This window comes from Pistacia vera, unplaced genomic scaffold (genome assembly GCF_008641045.1).
Source record: "Pistacia vera cultivar Batoury unplaced genomic scaffold, PisVer_v2 Contig56, whole genome shotgun sequence".
Classification (NCBI taxonomy): Eukaryota; Viridiplantae; Streptophyta; class Magnoliopsida; order Sapindales; family Anacardiaceae; genus Pistacia; species Pistacia vera.
Window position 1 is genome coordinate 116,192 of NW_022196401.1, and position 20,386 is coordinate 136,577.

Consider the following 20,386-nt stretch of genomic DNA (forward strand, 5'->3'; position numbering starts at 1 on the left):
AATGATAGATTGAGATAATAAGATTGAATTGTAGAAGTTAGATTGAATTACATATGTTTTCTGTACTAAAGTAAGAAAGTTGTTCATTTGTTTTTGTATAGTTAAGTTGATAGATATATAACTTAAAATTTTTGGTACGGGTAATTTTACTACAAAGAGTTAAACAATTTGTGGTGCAATACAATATGCTATATAATATTTTTATTATTTATTTCTTTAATTATCAATTCAATATAAAATTAACTATTATTACTATTATTTTCAGAAATACAAAGACTTGGCCAGGAACTTCAATTTATTACTATTATTTTCAGAAAGAAAAAGATAAAGAAAGAAGGTCAAGAACAAGGAGTTTGTTTTATGTGTTAAATGGGTGGAGATACAACTACTAGAACATGTCCAATATCTTTACACAACATTAAATATATATTTAAAATTTGTATAAATTTAATTCTCATTATTTGGTATATAATATTTTTATTATTTATTTCTTTAATTATCAATTCAATATAAAATTAACTTCAATACAAATAATTTAATGCTAGACAAACAATTAATAATAATGTAAAAAAAATTCTATAAACATTCCCGCGCAACGCGTGGGCTTTCTATCTAGTTTTTTTAATAAATCATAGTTGTCTATCCCTATCACAATCAGTCCAGCTTTCCCTCTCTTCCACCATTGCTTCAATTAAACTACCAAGTGCCAACAACGAAAACTTCCCACTTTGTTATTTTTTTCTAATTTAAAAAAAAAAATATTATTTTTCATAGAATTCATCACTACTCAGTGTCCTTTCTTCATATAACATTCATTCATTTTTTTTTTCTCTTATGTTTGTAAAGTCCCAATGGATCCTCCTCTCAGCCCCAACACCTTCTCTAACAGCTTAAAGGTACATTTTTCTTCTCTTTTCTTTTCAGGTTTCTTCTGCTGCATTAACATTAACCCACTTGTGTGTGACTTGATCTGGTTGTTTAGTAAACTCAGTGGCTCTGGTGATGGGTGAAATGTTTAGAATAGACCTCTAAAACATTTGTACTCTATTTTATGGTAGTTTTTAAACTTTAGGGGTTTTATTAATTTTTGGATAACTACAAAATGTTTATTTATTTACCTTTTGGATACATATCATATGATTGTGATATAACTAGTTTGCTTCTTTTTGTTGCATAAACCCACTTGTGTGTGTTGAACCAGTTATTTAACTGAATTCTATCGCCTTAGTGTTAGCTGAATGAAATGTGAAATACTTGTACTTTTTGGGGTGGTTTGTGTTAGTTTTTAATTTTTAAGGGTTTTATTAGGTTTTGAGATAATTATGAGGGTTTTTTAAGTTGTGGAGTCTTTTGGATTTCAATCATATGATTTGATGGTGGTTATGGATCGTTAGAATAAACCCCACCAGTTTCAGATACAAGAGAAATTACTCTTATGATATGTTTGTACTTTCAACTTTCTAGGGTGGATTTTGTTATTTTTAAAACTATGGGGATTATATTTAGCTTAAATTATTTAGAGATAATGCTTGAGTCTTCTCAAACTTTTAGATGAGTTTTCTTAATATACTAATCTCTTTAACATTCGATCTTTATTGTAACTTATAGACAAATTAACCTAAATCTGGTTTTGTATTTGAGCATACGTCAATCTGAAATGTTTGACAATTCAACTTTGCCATATACCTTTGACTCGTCAATTCTAACAACCCATTAGCTTCCTCCATCTTCCCCACCTCGCAAAGCTCACTTATCATTATAGTGAACATCACCACATCAGGCTACAAACCTCTTTGATTCATCAATTCAAACAACCCATTAGCTTCCTCTATCTTCCCCACCTCGCAAAGCCCACTTATCATTGTAGTGAACGTCACCACATCAGGGTTCGAACCTCTTTGACTCATCAATTCAAAATACCAGTTAGCTTCCTCCATCTTCCCCACCTTGCAAAGCCCATTTATCATTGTATTAAAAGTCATCACATTAGGTTGCAAACCTCTTTGACTCATCAACTCCATCAATCCATTAGCTTCCTCCATCTTCCCCTCTTTCCAAAGCCCATTAATCATTGAAATAAACGTCACTACATCAGGCTGCAAACCTCTTCGACTCATCAATTCCAACAACCCATTAGCTTCCTCCATCTTCCCCTCCTTGCGAAGCCCATTTATCATTGTATTAAAAGTCACCAAATTCGGTTGCAAACCTCCTTGGTTCAATAATTCCAACAACTCATTAGCGTCCTCCATCTTCCCCACCTCGCAAAGCCCATTTATCAATGTAGTGAACGTCACCACATCAGGCTGCAAACCTTTTTGATTCATCAATTCAAACAGCCCATTAGCTTCCTGCATTTTCCACAACTTGCAAAGCCCATTTATCATTGTATTAAATGTCACCACGTTAGGCTGAGAACGTCTTTAACTCATCAATTCCATCAAGCCATTAGCTTCCTTTATCTTCCCCTATTTACAAAGCCCATTAATCATTGAATTAAATGACACCACATCAGACTGCAAACCTCTTCGACTCATCAATTCCAACTACCCATTAGCTTCCTCCATCCTCCCCACCTCGCAAAGCCCACTTATCATTGTAGTGAACATCACCACATTAGGCAACAAACCTCTTTGAATCATCAATTCCAGCAACCTATTAGTTTCCTCCATCTTCCCCTTCCTGCAAAGCCTATCTAGCATTGTATTAAATGTCACCACATTAGGTTGCAAACCTCTTTGACTCATCAATTTCCATCAACCCATTAGCTTCCTCCATCTTCCCCCTTTGCAAAACCCCTTATCATTGAATTAAAAAATCACCACATCAGGTTGCAAACTCTTTGATCATCAATTCCATAACCATTAATTCCCATCTTCCTCTCTTGGCAAAGCCCACTTATCATTGTAGTAAATGTCACCACATCAGGCTGCAAAACTCTTTTACTCATCAATTCTGAAAACCCATTAGCTTCTTCGTCTCCACCTGCACAACCCATTATCATTGTATTAAAAGTCACCAAATTGGGCTACAAACCTTTTTGATTCATCATTCCAGCAATCCATTAGCTCCTTCGTCTTCCTTCCTTGCAAAGCTCATTTATCATGTATTAAAAGTCACCAAATTAGCTTGCAAACCTCTCTAACTCATCAATTCGAACAACCATTAGCCTTTGTACCCCTATTCTCCAAACATAAACCTTTAATCAAAGAAGTCAAAGTCAACATTGGGCTAAAACCCCACTTCAAAATCCTCCTAAAACCACAAAACCATCACAACTCGACCCACGTTACAAAAACAAACATTAAGTGAAAAGATGGCTTAAACCCCATTGAATCCGCTCACTTGTAAAGCAAAATAACATCTTCATTAAACTTCTTCTTAGCAGAGCTCCAAACAACGGTTGAATGATGAAATCGGTGGTTTGGGTTGCATATGAATCATTAAACAAAAGAAATAACGTGCTTCATCAAAAGTGATTACCTTGTTACAATCCTTTGAATGAATTTATCAAGCCTCACTACCTCTTCAACATTATGTACTTCATCTAGTGGTACAGTTGTAGTCACTTTACATGTATTGTGAACAAAGAGATTTTGGTTTCAGAAGAAGAAGAACAATGACAAAGAAAGGTTTTGAATGCCATTTGAGTAGCGCGTTCTGGATTATCTAGGGTTCAAACTGGCTAAGTCTTTTGTGGTTAAATAATACAATCTCATGGGAAATGAGTGTGGTATGAAATGTATTTATGTGAAACTTGTAGGTACATATGTAATTATCCAGCCACGGTGTCTGTTAAAAGCAAGCAAATATAATAAATTTGAGCCTTTAGTCTCCTCTCATTTCTCTCTTTAATTAATGAGACCACTTTGCCGTTTCTTTATGTTATTCTGCTCATGTCTCAATCGATGAGTTGATCCAGTTGTTTTAAGTAAAATCAGTGGCTCTTGTGGGGTGAATATTTGTACTCTAGGTGCATTTTGTGTTAGTTTTAAACTTAGGGCATTTATTGATTTTTGGATAGCTATAAGTGTTTATGTATTTACCTATCCATAAGATCATATGATTGTGATATAACTAGTTTGTTCTTTTCTATAGCATAACCCACTTGTGTATTTGAGTAAGTGTGAGAGTTTTTTGTATCCAAAAATTTTAGGATTATTTGTTCATGTTACTAGCAATCGATATGGTGATTACAACAAAAAATGAGTCTGGCATGGATGGCTATGAGATTAAGCAATTGAATTGGTTTGTGTGACCAGTACAAAAATGAAGTTAAGTGGATGATTATAACAACTTTTGATGACAATTTCACCAAATAGAGTCATCATTCATCAAAGATTTGTCAATACACATTTTCCAGGGTACACAAGAATTCATAATTGACACATTCATTCATTGAGACACATAATCATACTCATGTCATGAATACAGAGCACCACAGTAGAATTTGAATGATACTAGCTTTTGAGGAACAAAAATTCATGAAAAGATTTATAATACACCAGAAGTTCATTACTTTGACAGATTTTGAGATAGAAAATAACTTCTCTAAAACTTTCAAAGCAGAACGAACAATGAAGAAGAAAGTAATATCCTTCCACTCACATGGAACACGAGGTACAGAATAACTCACAAACTAGTTAGAAAATATGATATTATCAGAGATTGCATCGAGTTTGACCGAATCTGACACATACCTTCCATACTCAATCAAACCACAACAATAACAACACACACTCAAGAGTCAACTAGAAAAATATCAAAAAATAGTAGCCAAACCCACAAAAAAAAAGTCAAGTCTATTTATTCTAGCAAAGCAAACAATACACAAGAATTGCTGTATAGTTATTGTGGAGAATTATAGATTTTATGGTTAAGAGTAAACCCCATCAATTTCAAAAATAAGAGAAATTACTCTTACGATACGTTTGTACTTTCAACTTTGAGGGTGGATTTTGTTGTTTTTAAACTTTGGGATTATATTTTTCAGAAATTATTTAGAGGGTGTATGTACTTGACATGGATAGCTATTTCTGCAGCCTTGGATAGATCATATATTATGATATGATGAAGACAACAAAAACTATTTTGTTGTCTTTTTTTTCTTTTTTAATGTGAGACCAGGCATCAAATTTATTCATGTAATTTTGCAATGAAAAATGTAGCTCCTGAATTGACATAACTTGCATTACTGGCAACGGGTGTTTGAATGTTATAAACCTTGGATCTCTAAACTAAGTAAACGTGTTTCGAGCGAAGGATGTTCATGTAAAGCTTAAAAGCAAATGCATAGGTTTAGGAACTTTGACTGTGATTAACAAAGCACAAAGTAACCAATTTCCCTCTATATACAATCGCAAATCCCATGAATAATCTTTTGTATGATAAACTATTCATCCTCGTAATCATTCTAACAAAAACAAACTTCTAGCTCAAATATTGCAGCTATAAATTTTCACACAATTGATTTTAGTTTAGCTTATGATTCTGAAAGAGCCTTACTATTGAATCCATTGCTAGTCTCATGTTTTTTATCTTCCACCCCACCAGACTGGTTCACGTAAAAGAGTTCCTAATTGTACACTTCAACCAAAATGTTTCTTCTCCTTAGAATATTATCCTAGTCAACAAAACACCCTGCTCAGATGCTTCTTCCACACCGTACATGCCAATTTCAACCAAAAATTTGCAGCCTAGTTCAGGTAAAAGATTTTCCAAATTGTACTCAGTACTCACTTCAACCTAAATGCTTCCTCTTTCAATATTATCTTTTAGCCTCTGCCCTTTCATCAACTAAAACACCATGCTTAGAGCTTCATACCAAAATCATATAAGCAAAGCTTCAGTGAAATTGAGATCAAATCTTTAGAAATCAACTCTTGGAACAATAATTAGATTAGCTCTAAGTTGCTTTTTATTGATGGATATTCTTGATAACCCTTGGTCAATGTTTAACTTATCAAAACACATTTACCTTTGGTTGGATCAAGAAAATTTCAATGCCTTGAGATCTTTGGCACGTCATTATCAAATATCATCCATTCTGCTTTAGTATCTTCATGGAAGATCCTATAAATTTTATGGCATCAGAAATCTTAAACAGGCTCTGAATGCTGGAACATAAATCAGCAATTGACTTTGAAAAATCAGGAAAAGGATTAAACAATAGTAGCTCTAAAATATATAAAAAATTCTACCATATTCCAGATCTCAAAGTCATACAAGAATGAAGAATTCTCTGATGTAAAACAAGACGTGATGAGATTCCTATACTACATTATCATACAAAGCGAGGAACGAATCCCTGAAATATATGATATGTGCAAATTTACATTCTTGATAATGAAAAACAAAATATAACTTCGTTTGGGAAAGGAAAACATACCTACGAAAGTATACATTCACCACTAAAGAACTAAGTAAACAGAGTATGCCACAAATATATCTAGCTTGTCAAGATATGCACTATGGAAGACAAATGATATAATAGTATTTGAGCAAAAAAAGTTGGATAATGTCCATAAAAGAAAAATAACCATTGGATGTTAGACTTCTAGCTTCATGCTTTGAGAGAACTTTGTGTAAAACAACATTTGAAAAAAGGAAAAAAAAAACTCTATTTCCTCAATGGCTATCTCCCAAATTTTCCTTCATGGTTGACACCAAGGCTGATGATATTGCAAAAGTATCAAGTGCGATCTTTGCCTCATGATATATACTCTCGAATATCCAGAAACTCATATAAAAAGAGAGCTAATACAATTAGAGTGAGAATTCAGGTGAGCAACAACAAATTGAAATAAGCAAAAAAAAAAAAAAAAAAAAAAAAACTAAAACAATATAAAGGGGTATATGTCAAGACATATGATCGAAGGATGCAACATATAAGATACCAAATCAGCCTACGGGTCCTTATAAAGGTCAAGACTAGAAGATCATATCATAGGTGCAAACCTCTTTCACTCATCCATTCCAACAACCCATTAGCTTCCTCCATCTTCCCCTCCTTGCAAAGCCCATTTTTCATTGCAGTAAAAGACACCACATTAGGCTCCAAACCTCTTTGACTGATCAATTCAACAACCCATTATCTTCTCCATCTTCCCCTCCTTGCAAAGCATACTTATCATTGCAGTAAAAGTCACCACATTAGGTTGCCAACCCTTTGGTACATCAATTCAAGTAGCATTAGCTTTCTCCATCTTCCCCTCCTCGCAAAGCCCATTTATCATTAAAGTAAATGTCATGACATCGGCTGCAAACCTCTTGACTCATCAATTCAAACAACCCATAGCTTCCTTAACATCCCTCCTTGCAAAGCCCATTTATTATTGTATTAAACGTCACCACATCAGGGTGCAAACCTATTGAATATTAATTCCATCATCCCATTGCTTCCTCTATCTCCCTCCTGCAAACCCATTATCATCGAATTAAAAGTCAACACATTAGGCTGTAATCCTCTTTGAATCATCAATTCATCATCTCATTAGCTTCTCCAATCCCCTCCTTGCAAAGCCTATTATCATTGAATTAAAAGTCACCACATTAGGCTGAAACCTCTTTGATCATCAATTCCGTCAACCCTTTAGGTTCCTCAATCTTCCCTCTTTGCAAAGCCCACTTATCATTATATTAAAGTCACTAGATTAGGCTGCAAACTCTTTGACTCATCAATTCCAAAGATCTATAGCAGCCCTCCACCTTCCTCTCCTGCAAAACCCATTTATCATTGAATAAACGTTACCACATCAGACTGCAAACCTCTTTGAATCATCAATTCATCAATCCATTAGCTTCCACCATTTTCCTTCCTTCCAAAGCCCACTTATCATAGTATTAAAAGTCATCACATTAGGCAGCAAACCTTATTGACTCATCAATTCCAACAACATTAGCTTCTCCATCTCCCCTCTGCATAGCCAATTTATCATTGTAGTAAATGTCACACATTAGGCTCCAAACCTTTGACTCATCAATTCCAACAACCCATTAGCTTCCTCCATCTTCCCCTCTGCAAAGCCCATTTATCATTGTATTAAAAGTCACCACATTAGGTTGTGAGCCTCTCTGACTCATTAATTGCAACAACCATTAACCCTCCGTCTTCCTCCTTGCAAAACCCATTTATGATTGTTGTAAATGTAACCTTATTAGGCTGCAAACCTCTTGAATCATCAATTAAAAAACTCGTTAGTCTGTCATCCCCCTTGTAAAGCACACTTATCATTATAGGAAACATAACCACATTAGGCTACAAACCTGTTTGAATCATCAATTCCAACAACCCATTAGTCCTCCATCTTCCCCTCCTTGCAAAGCTCATTTATCATATTAAAAGTCACCACATTAGGCTGCAAACTTCTTTGAATCATCATTTCCATCAACCATTAGCTTATTCTATCTTCCCCTCCTTGCAAAACCCACTTATCATTGTATTATACATTAGTAAATTAGGCTGCAAACCTTGACCCACCATCTCAAAAAACAAACCATTACCCCCTCCAAATTTCTCACAAAACAACAACCATAAATTGGACTGGTACAAACAACCACATTTGGCTTAATTCCTCCACTCTTCATTTCCAAAAACAATTCTTTCGCCTTATCTACTGGCCCATCTTTGCAAAGACCATTGATAATACTACCATAAGAAATAATATCAGGCCTGACCCCAAACACAACCATTTTCTTGAACAACTCCATAGCCTCCAAACTCCTATTCTCCAAACACAAGCCTTTAATTAAAGAATTAAAATTTGTAACATCTGGGTTAAAATGCCACCTCAAAATCCTCCAAAAAATAGCAAAACCATCACAAACTCGACCCATGTTACAAAAAAAATTAATGAAAATATTCAAAGTAATTAAATTAGGTAACAATCCCATCAAACCCAGTCATTTGTAAAGCAAAATAACGTCTTTATAAAACTTCTTCTTAGCAAGGGCTCCAAACAACTGGTTGAATGATGAAAGCGGTGGTTTGGGTTGCATATGAATCATTAAACAAAAGAAATAACGTGCTTCACCAAGAGTGATGTTACCTTCTTTACAATCTTTTTAAAGGAATTTCTGAAGCTAGGTTACTTTAAGTACTAAATCTTGTGGTATAGTTGTAATCACTTTACCTGCTTTTGTGAATGAAGAAGGAGAAGAAGAAAAACGACGAATCTAGCTTTTGAACATCATTTCTGTTGTGTCATTTGTGGATTATCTGTCAAGAGTTCAAACTCGCTTAAACTTTTGGGTGTTGAGGGTTAAATAATACATCTCACTAGAAATAAGAGTGGGATAAGACGTATTTATCTAAAACCTATAGGGTTCAGATGTAATTATATTTTTACTAAAATTATTTAGAGGGTGTATTGTTTTTAACATGGAGGATAGCTATTTTCTATAGAATAGTGGATATATCATATGATTATGATATGTTGCAGACCTGGCTTCAAAGTTTTTTCATGTATCAACTTGAATTGACATATCTTGAATTACTGGCAAAGAGTGTTCAAACTACTCACGAGCAGCTGGCCTCGTCTCGCCTGACAGCTTCAAATAGATAAATTGTATTAAATGCAATCCAACCTAATTATGGATTAGGTCAAATTCAATATTGAACTCAAATCTGCCTTTATTCAAAAGGCAAAAACATTCATGATTTCAAATGATATAGTATTTTATATATCTATTTACGAATTCATAATCCATATCCAAATTATGAAATGACTTTTTCTCAAATGCTTTTAACGAGGTTTTTCATTCTTTTTTGAAGAAATTTTGATATTAAAAAAGAATATACATGATACAATTAATCAGGCAATACTACACTTACAACCCAATCTCACAGACTTTCTCTGACAACCCCGACGTGATAGCTTGTAATTGGTCCGCTCATAAATGGGTCTTGCCTGCTTGTAGTGGATGTTGCCTACCCAATTATGAGTTGATCAGTTATGAACTACTACATCGGGGTTGTGAGAGAAAGTTTGTAAGTATGAGTTGTGAACCGGTCTTTACTAAATTAATCAACTTTGCTTCTAAAAGAATATCTAGAGTGTGTTTGTTTTATTATTTTGGGTAGTATATTTGAAAAAGTTAAGTTGAGTTATTATTACGGGGATAAGATTTGAATTTGAAAATGTGTTTCATAAGATTATTTTTTAATCCCCTATATTTGTTAATTTAGTTAAACATCCCCTACAATAAAAGTTTTAAAATTAAGAAAAACACCCCCACCCATCCATAAAATGCTAGCAGTGGTGGCCGACTCTGTCAAGAATATGTGGGTGGGTGGAAGAATTTTTGTAAATTTATAATTTTTTATTGTTGGGTGTTTAGTTAAATTAACAAACCTAAGGGGTTAAAAAAATTTAAACATTTTGAGTTGAATAGAATAGGACTAGATTTTGGGAACAGTTAAACAAAATGCACTTTGAATAGGATATGATAGGGATAAGGAAACAAACACAACTATGTTTACATGTCAAACTAACAATAAGTTTGAGCCAATATGACTTTGAAAAATCAGAAAAGGATTAAAACATAGTAGCTCTAAAATTATAAAAAATTCTACCATATTCCAAGATACTCAAGTCACAACAGAATGAAGAATTCTCTTGATGATAAACAGACGTGATGAGATTCCTATACTAAATTATCAACACGGAGGAACGAATCCTGAAATATGATATGTGCAAATTTCATTCTTGATAATGAAAAACAAATATACTTCGTTTGGGAAAGGAAAATCATACCTACGAAAGTATACATCCACCACTAAAGAACTTAAGTAAACAGTATGCCACAAATATATCTAGCTTGTCAAGATATGCACTATGGAAGACAAATGATATATTATTTGAGCAAACAAAAAGTTGGATAAGTCCATAAAGAAAAAAATAACCATTGGATGTTAGACTTCTAGCTTCATGCTTTGAGAGAACTTTGGTAAAACAACATTTAAAAAGGAAAAAAATCTATTTCCTCAATCTATCCCAAAATTTTCCTTCAGTGTTAGACACCAAGTGGCTGATATTTGCAAAAGTTCAGTGCGATCTTTGCCTCATGATATATACTCTCAGAATATCCAGAACTCATATAAAAAGAAGAGCTAATACAATTAGAGTGAGAATTCAGGTGAGCAACACAACAATTGAAATAAGCAAAAAAAAAAAAAAAAACTTAAAACAATATAAGGGGTATATGTCAAGACATATGATCGAAGGATGCAACATATAAGATACCAAATCAGCCTACGGGTCCTTATAAAGGTCAAGACTAGAAGATCAATCATAGGCTCAAACCTCTTTCACTCATCAATCCCACAACCCTAGCTCTCCTCCATCTTCCCCTCCTTGCAAAGCCCATTTTTCATTGCAGTAAAAGACACCACATTAGGCTCCAAACCTCTTTGACTATCAATTCCAACCCATTATCTTCTCCTCTTCCCCTCCTTGAAGCATACTTATCATTGAGTAAAAGTCACCACATTAGGTTGCCACCCTCTTTGGATCATCAATTCAAGTATGCATTAGCTTCCTCCATCTCCCCTCCTCAAAGCCCATTTATCATTAAAGTAAATGTCATGACATCGGCTGCAAACCTCTCTGACTCATCAATTCAAACAACCCTTTAGCTTCCTTAATCTCCCCTCCTTCAAAGCCCATTATTATTTGTATTAAACGTCACCACATCAGGTGCAAACCTATTTGAATTATTAATTCCATCATCCCATTAGCTTCCTCTATCTCCTCTTCCTTGCAAAACCCATTTATCATCGAATTAAAAGTCAACACATTAGGCTGTAATCCTCTTTGAATCATCAATTCCATCATCCTTTAGCTTCCTCCATCTCCCCTCCTTGCAAAGCCATTTATCATTGATTAAAAGTCACCACATTAGGCTGCAAACTCTTTGAATCATCAATTCCGTCAACCCTTTAGGTTCCTCAATCTTCCCCTCTTTGCAAAGCCCCAATCATATATTAAACGTCACTAGATTAGGCTGAAACCTCTTTGACTCATCATTTCCAAAGATCATCAGCTTCCTCCACCTTCTCTCCTTGCAAAAACCATTTACATTGAATGAAACGTTACCACATCAACTGCAAACCTCTTTGAATCATCAATTCCCATTAGCTTCCACCATTTTCCCCTCCTTCCAAAGCCACTTATCAAGTATTAAAAGTCATCACATTAGGCGCAAACCTTATTGACTCATCAATCCCACACCCATTAGCTTCCTCCATCTTCCCCTCTTTGCATAGCCAATTTATCATTGTAGTAAATGTCACCACATTAGGCTCCAAACCTCTTTGCTCATCAATTCCAACAACCCATAGCTTCCTCCATCTTCCCCTCCTCTGCAAGCCCATTATTCATTGTTTAAAAGTCACCACTTATTTGTGAGCCTCTCTGACTCATTAATTGCAACAACCATTAACTTCCTCCGTCTTCCCCCTTCTTCCAAGCCCTTTATGATTGTTGTAAATGTACCCTTATTAGGCTGCAAACCTCTTGAATCATCAATTCAAAAAACTCGTAGCTTCCTCGTCATCCCCCCTTGTAAAGCACACTTATCATTTAGTAAAAACATAACCACATTAGGCACAAACCTGTTTGAATCATCAATTCCAACACCCTTAGCTTCCTCCATCTCCCCTCCTTGCAAAGCTCATTTATCTTATTAAAAGTCACCACTTAGCTGCAAACTTCTTTGAATCATCATTTCCATCAACCCATTAGCTTATTCTATCTTCCCCTCCTTGCAAAACCCACTTATCATTGTATTATACATTAGTAATTGGCTGTGTGACCAGTACAAAAATGAAGATTAAGTGGAATGATTATAACAACTTTTGATGACAATTTCACCAAATAGAGTCATCATTCATCAAAGATTTGTCAATACACATTTTCCAAGGTACACAAGAATTCATAATTGACACATTCATTCATTGAGACACATAACTCATACTCATGTCATGAATACAGAGCACCACAGTAGAATTTTGAATGATTTATACCAGCTTTTGAGGAACAAAAATTCATGAAATAGATTTATAATACACCAGAAGTTCATTACTTTGACAGATTTTGAAGATAGAAAATAACTTCTCTAAAACTTTCAAAGCAGAACGAACAATGAAGATAGAAAGTAAATATACTTCCACTCAACATAAGGAACACGAGGTACAGAATAACTCACAAACTAGTTAGAAAATATGATATTATTCCAGAGATTGCATCGAAGTTTGACCTGAATCTGACACATACCTTCCAATACTCAATCAAACCACAACAATAACAACAACAACACTCAAGAGTCAACCTAGAAAAATATCAAAAAATAGTAGCCAAACCCACAAAATAAAAGTCAAGTCTATTTATATTCTAGCAAAGCATATACACAAAAGAATTGCTTGTATAGTTATTTGTGGAGAATTATAGATTTTATGGTTAAGAGTAAACCCCATCAATTTCAAAAATAAGAGAAATTACTCTTACAATACGTTTGTACTTTCAACTTTTGAGGGTGGATTTTGTTGTTTTTAAAACTTTGGGATTATATTTTTTTCAGAAATTATTTAGAGGGTGTATTGTACTTGACATGGATAGCTATTTCTGCAGCCTTTTGGATAGATCATATAATTATGATATGATGAAGAACAACAAAAACTATTTTGTTGTTCTTTTTTCTTTTTTTAATGTTGTAGACCAGACATCAAATTTTATTCATGTAATTTTGCAATGAAATATGTAGCTCCTTGAATTGACATACCTTGCATTACTGGCAACTGGGTGTTTGAACTAGTTTATAAACCTTGGATCATCTGAACTAAGTAAACGTGTTTCGAGCGAAGGATGTTCATGTGAAGCTTAAAAGCAAATCCATAAGGTTTAGGAACTCTTGACTGTGATTAACAAAGCACAAAGTAACCAATTTCCCTCCCCTATAATACAATCGCAAATCCCATGAATTAATCTTTTGTATGATCAAACTATTCATCCTAGTAATCATTCTAACAAAAACAAACTTATAGCTCAAATATTGCAGGTATAAATTTTCCACACAATTGATTTTAGTTTAGCTTATGATTCTGAAAGAGCCTTAACTATTGAATCCATTGCTAGTCTCATGTTTCTATCTTCCACCACACCAGACTGGTTCACGTAAAAGAGTTTCCTAATTGTACTCACTTCAACCAAAAATGTTTCTTCTCCTTAGAATATATCTCCTAGTCAACTAAAACACCCTACTCAGATGCTTCTTCCACACCGTACATGCCAATTTCAACCAAAAATTTGCAGCCTAGTTCAAGTAAAAGATTTTCCAAATTGTACTCAGTACTCACTTCAACCTAAATGCTTCCTCTCTTCAATATATATCTTTTAGCCTCTGCCCTTTCATCAACTAAAACACCATGCTTAGATGCTTCATACCAAAATCATATAAGCAAAGCTTCAGTGAAATTGAGATCAAATCTTTAGAAATCAACTCTTGGAACAATAATTAGTAATTAGCTCTAACGTTGCTTTCTTTTTATTGATGGATATTCTTGATAACCCTTGGTCAATGTTAAACTTATCAAAACACATTTACCTTTGGTTGGATCAAGAAAATTTCAATGCCTTGAGATCTTTGGCACGTCATTATCAAATTATCCTACCATTCTGCTTTAGATATCTTCATTGGAAGATCCTATAAATTTTATGGCATCAGAAATCTTAAACAGGCTCTGAATGCTTGGAACATAAATCAGCAATTGACCTGGACTTTGAAAAATCAAAAAGGATTAAACAATAGTAGCTCTAAAATTATATAAAAATTCTACCATATTCCAAGATACTCAAGTCATACAAGAATGAAGAATTCTCTTGATGTAAAACAAGACGTGATGAGATTCCTATACTACATTATCATACAAACGCGAACGAATCCCTGAAATAATGATATATGTCAAATTTACATTCTTGATAATGAAAAACAAATATAACTTCGTTTGGGAAAGGAAAATCATACCTACAAAGTATACATTCACACTAGAACTTAAGTAAACAGAGTATGCCACAATATATCTAGCTTGTCAAGATATGCACATGGAAGACAAATGATATAATAGTATTTGGCACAAAAAGTTGGATAAGTCCTAAAAGAAAAATAACCATTGGATGTTAGACTTCTAGCTTCAGCTTTGAGAGAACTTTGGTAAACACCATTTGAAAAAAGGAAAAAAAAATCTATTCTCCATGGCTATCCCAAAATTTTCCTTCATGGTTGCACCCAAGTGGCTGATATTTGCAAAAAGTATCAGTCGCTCTTTGCCTCATGATATATCTCTCCAGAATATCCAGAACTCATATAAAAAGAAGAGCTAATACAATTAGAGTGAGAATTCAGGTGAGCACACAACATTGAATAATAAAAAAAAAAAAAAAACAAACTTAAACAATATAAAGGGGTATATGTCAAGACATATGATCGAAGGATGCAACATATAAAGATACCAAATCAGCCTACGTTCCTTATAAAGGTCAAGACTAGAAGATCAATCATAGCTACAAACCTCTTCACTCATCAATTCCAACAACCCTTAGCTTCCTCCATCTTCCCCTCCTTGCAAAGCCCATTTTTCATTGCGTAAAAGACACCACATTAGGCTCCAAACCTCTTTGACTAATCAATTCCAACAACCCATTATCTTCCCATCTTCCCCTCCTTGCAAAGCATACTTATCATTGAGTAAAAGTCACCACATTAGGTTCCAACCTCTTTGGATCATCAATTTCAAGTATGCATTAGCTTCTCCATCTTCCCCTCCCTGCAAAGCCCATTATCTTAAAGTAATTTCTGACATCGGCTGCAAACCTCTCGACTCATCATTCAAACAACCCATTAGCTTCCTTAATCTCCCCTCCTTCAAAGCCCATTTATATTGTATTAAACGTCACCACATCGGGTGCAAACCTATTTGAATTTTAATTCCATCATCCCATTAGCTTCCTCTATCTCCCTCTCCTTGCAAAACCCATTTATCATCGATAAAAGTCACAATTAGGCGTAATCCTCTTTGAATCATCAATTCCATCATCCTTTAGTTTCCTCCATCTCCCCTCCTTGCAAAGCCATTTATCTTGAATTAAAAGTCACCACATTAGGCTGCAAACCTCTGAATCATCATTCCGTCAACCCTTTAGGTTCCTCAATCTTCCCCTCTTTGCAAAGCCCACTAATCTTATATTAAACGTCACTAGATAGGCTGCAAACCTCTTTGACTCATCAATTCCAAAGATCTATCAGCTTCCTCCCACCTTCCTCTCCTTGCAAAACCCATTTATCATTGAATGAAACTTACCACACAGACTGCAAACCTCTTGAATCATCCATCCCTTAGCTTCCACCATTTTCCTCTCCTTCCAAAGCCCACTTATCATAGTATTAAAAGTCATCACATTAGGAAACCTTATTGACTCATCAATTCCAACAACCCATTGCTTCCTCCATCTTCCCTCTTTGCATAGCCAATTTATCATTGTAGTAAATGTCACCACATTAGGCTCCAAACCTCTTTGACTCATCAATTCCACACCCATTAGCTTCCTCCATCTTCCCCTCCTTGCAAGCCCATTTATCATGTTTATAAAAGTCACCACTTAGGTTGTGAGCCTCTCTGACTCATTAATTGCAACACTCATTAACTTCCTCCGTCTTCCCCTTCTACAAAGCCCATTTATGATTGTTGTAAATGTAACCTTATTAGGCTGCAACTCCTGAATCATCAATTCAAAAAACTCTTTAGCTTCCTCGTCATCCCCTCCTTGTAAAGCACACTTATCATTGTGAAACATAACCACATTAGGCTACAACCTGTTTGAATCATCAATTCCAACAACCCATTGCTTCCTCCATCTTCCCCTCCTGCAAAGCTCATTTATCTTATTAAAGTCACCACATTAGGCTGCAAACTCTTGAACATCATTTCCATCAACCCATTAGCTTATTCTATCTTCCCCTCCTTGCAAACCCACTTTCATTGTATTATACATTTAAATTAGGCTGCAAACCTTGACCCACCATCTCAAAAAACAAACCATTACCCCCTCCAAATTTCTCACAAAACAACAACCATAAATTGGACTGGTACAAACAACCACATTTGGCTTAATTCCTCCACTCTTCATTTCCAAAAACATTCTTTCGCCTTATCTACTGGCCCATCTTTGCAAAGACCATTGATAATACTACCAAAAGAATATATCAGGCCTGACCCAAACACACCCATTTTCTTGAACAACTCCATAGCCCCAAACTCCTATTCTCCAAACACAGCCTTTATTAAAGAATTAAATTTGTAACATCTGGGTTAAAATGCCACCTCAAAATCCTCCAAAAAATAGCAAAACCATACAACTCGACCCATGTTACAAAAAATTAATGAAAATATTCAAAGTTATAATAGGTAACAATCCCACAAACCCAGTCGTTGTAAAGCAAAATACGTCTTTATAAAACTTCTTCTTAGCAAGGCTCCAAACAACTGGTTGAATGATGAAAGCGTTGGTTTGTTTGCATAATCATTAAACAAAAGAAATAACGTCTTCACCAAGAGTGATGTTACCTTCTTTACAATCTTTTTAAAGGAATTTCGAAGCTAGGTTACTTTAAGTACTAAATCTTGTGGATATGTTGAATCACTTTACTGCTTTTGTGAATGAGAAGGAGAAGAAGAAAACGACGAATCTAGCTTTTGACATCATTTCGTTGTGTCGTTTGTGGATTATCTGTCAAGGGTTCAAACTCGCGTAAACTTTTGGGTGTTGAGGGTTAATAAATACATCTCACTAGAAATAAGAGGGGATAAGATATTTATCTAAAACCTTAGGGTTCAGATGTAATTATATTTTTCTAAAATATTTAGAGGGTGTATTGTTTTTAACATGGAGGATAGCTATTTTCTATAGAATAGTGGATATTATATGATTAGATATGTTGCAGACCTGGCTTCAAAGTTTTTTCATGTATCAACTTGAATTGACATATCTTGAATTACTGGCAAAGAGTGTTCAAACTACTCACGAGCGCTGGCCTCGTCTCGCCTGACAGCTTCAAATAGATAAATTCATTAAATGCAATCCAACCTAATTATGGATTAGGTCAATTCAATATTGAATCAAATATGCCTTTATTTAAAAGGCAGAAACAACATGATTCAAATGATATAGTATTTTATTATCTATTTACGAATTCATAATCCATATCCAAATTATGAAATGACTTTTTCCAAATGCTTTAACGAGGTTTTTCATTCTTTTTTGAAGAAATTTTGATATTAAAAAAAATATCATGATACAATTAATCAGGCAATACTACATTACAACCCAATCTCACAGACTTTCTCTGACAACCCACGTGATAGCTTGTAATTGGTCCTCATAAATGGGTCTTGCCTCTTGCAGTGGATGTTGCCTACCCAATTATGAGTTGATCAGTTATGAACTACTACATCGGGGTTGTGAGAGAAGTTTGTAAGTATGAGTTGTAACCGGTCTTTACTAAATTAATCAACTTTGCTTCTAAAAGAATATCTAGAGTGTGTTTGTTTTATATTTTGTGTAGTATTTTGAAAAAGTTAAGTTGATTATTATTACGGGATAAGATTTGAATTTGAAAATGTGTTTCATAAGATTATTTTTTAATCCCCTATATTTGTAATTTAGTTAAACATCCCCTACAATAAAAGTTTTAAAATTAAGAAAACACCCCCACCCATCCATAAAATCTAGCGTGGTGGCCGACTCTGTCAAGAATATGGTGGGTGGAAGATTTTTGTAAATTTATAATTTTATTGTTGGGTTTTAGTTAAATTAACAACCTAAGGGGTTAAAAAATTTAACATTTTGAGTTGAATAGAATAGGACTAGATTTTGGGAACAGTTAAACAAACATGCATTTGAATAGGATTGATAGGGTAAGGAAACAAACACAACTATGTTTACATGTCAAACTAACAATAAGTTTGAGCATATGTAACATGGCACCTTGAAAATATATATACATTTTTGCAAATTTATCCATCCAATTGAAAACGTCAACATAACACTGTGACATATGCTTTCAATAATAATTGAATGAACGTTATCACACAAATCTAGGCTCCATTTGTTACACTTTTTTTAATATTATTCTATTCTAAATAGGATAGGAAGATATGATTTAATCAAAAGATATGATTATGATATATTTGTTAATTTAGCTAAATCTTCCACATAAAGTTTATAAATTAACAAAACACCCCTACTCACCCAACTGATTGTTGGTAGCTAGCCGTCACCGTTGGACAATGGCCAAGTTTTCGAACTAGCAATGACTGATTGATTTGGTTGATCTTGCACCGATCTTGTCATTTCTAGTTAGATCTATAGCCAAAGATCGGCAGTTGACGACGGTCATATCTGGCCATCGTTGACAATAAGTCTCAGCAATTGAAATAAAGATGAAATAATAACATGTGACCAAATTAACCCCATAAATTGAATCCTTAGAAGATCAATATAATTCCCAAAGATGGGGGATTGGTGGGCCTATCCTTTAGCTTTATGAAGCTAATACGTGGGGGTGTTTAACTCATGTATAGTGATGAGAGCCCTTTGGCAATATATGGAAGCTTTGATTGATCGATTAAGTTATCCAACCTTCTAACAAAAAAGCACCAATATAGTGCCCCCAACCAATCAACCAATGCTACACGGCCACACATGTAGCTTGTCACCACCACCGTCAAACCCCCACATAGAGAAAATTTCAACATAAATGTTGCAACTTATTTCATGTAAAAGAGTTTGAAAATTGTACTCACTTCAGTCTAAAATGCCAAAGAATGCCAATGCAATGCACCTATATTATTATTATTATTATTGTTGATGCAGGATTTTGCACCAACGAAACGCACGTGCGAAATGTTGCAGGGGGCCCCAAAATCACACATGAAAGTAATGGGCCAGAGATAGTAAATGCAATGGAGACAGTTTTTAAAGTGGTTCAGATGCTAAGGTAGCAAGTCCTACATCCACTGATGCTTATATTGATGATAGGGGCCAGGTCGCTATTAGCTGATTGAGCTTATAATGATATTACAAGGTATCAATTGCTGAGAAAAGAGAGAGTAATTAATTAAGTGAAAAAATGTGCGAATCCCCTTAATGAGAGATGAATTCCTAATTTATAGTCAGATGCCTTGAGGCAATCATCACTAAATCTACGAGTTGGTGGGATTATTCATGCAAATCCTTCTTTATGTCACATTGCCCACCTTCCAGAGTGATTTGCGCGATTTAAAGTAGGGATTGGACACGTGGGAGCACCACAACCTCCTGACTAGCCTAACGCG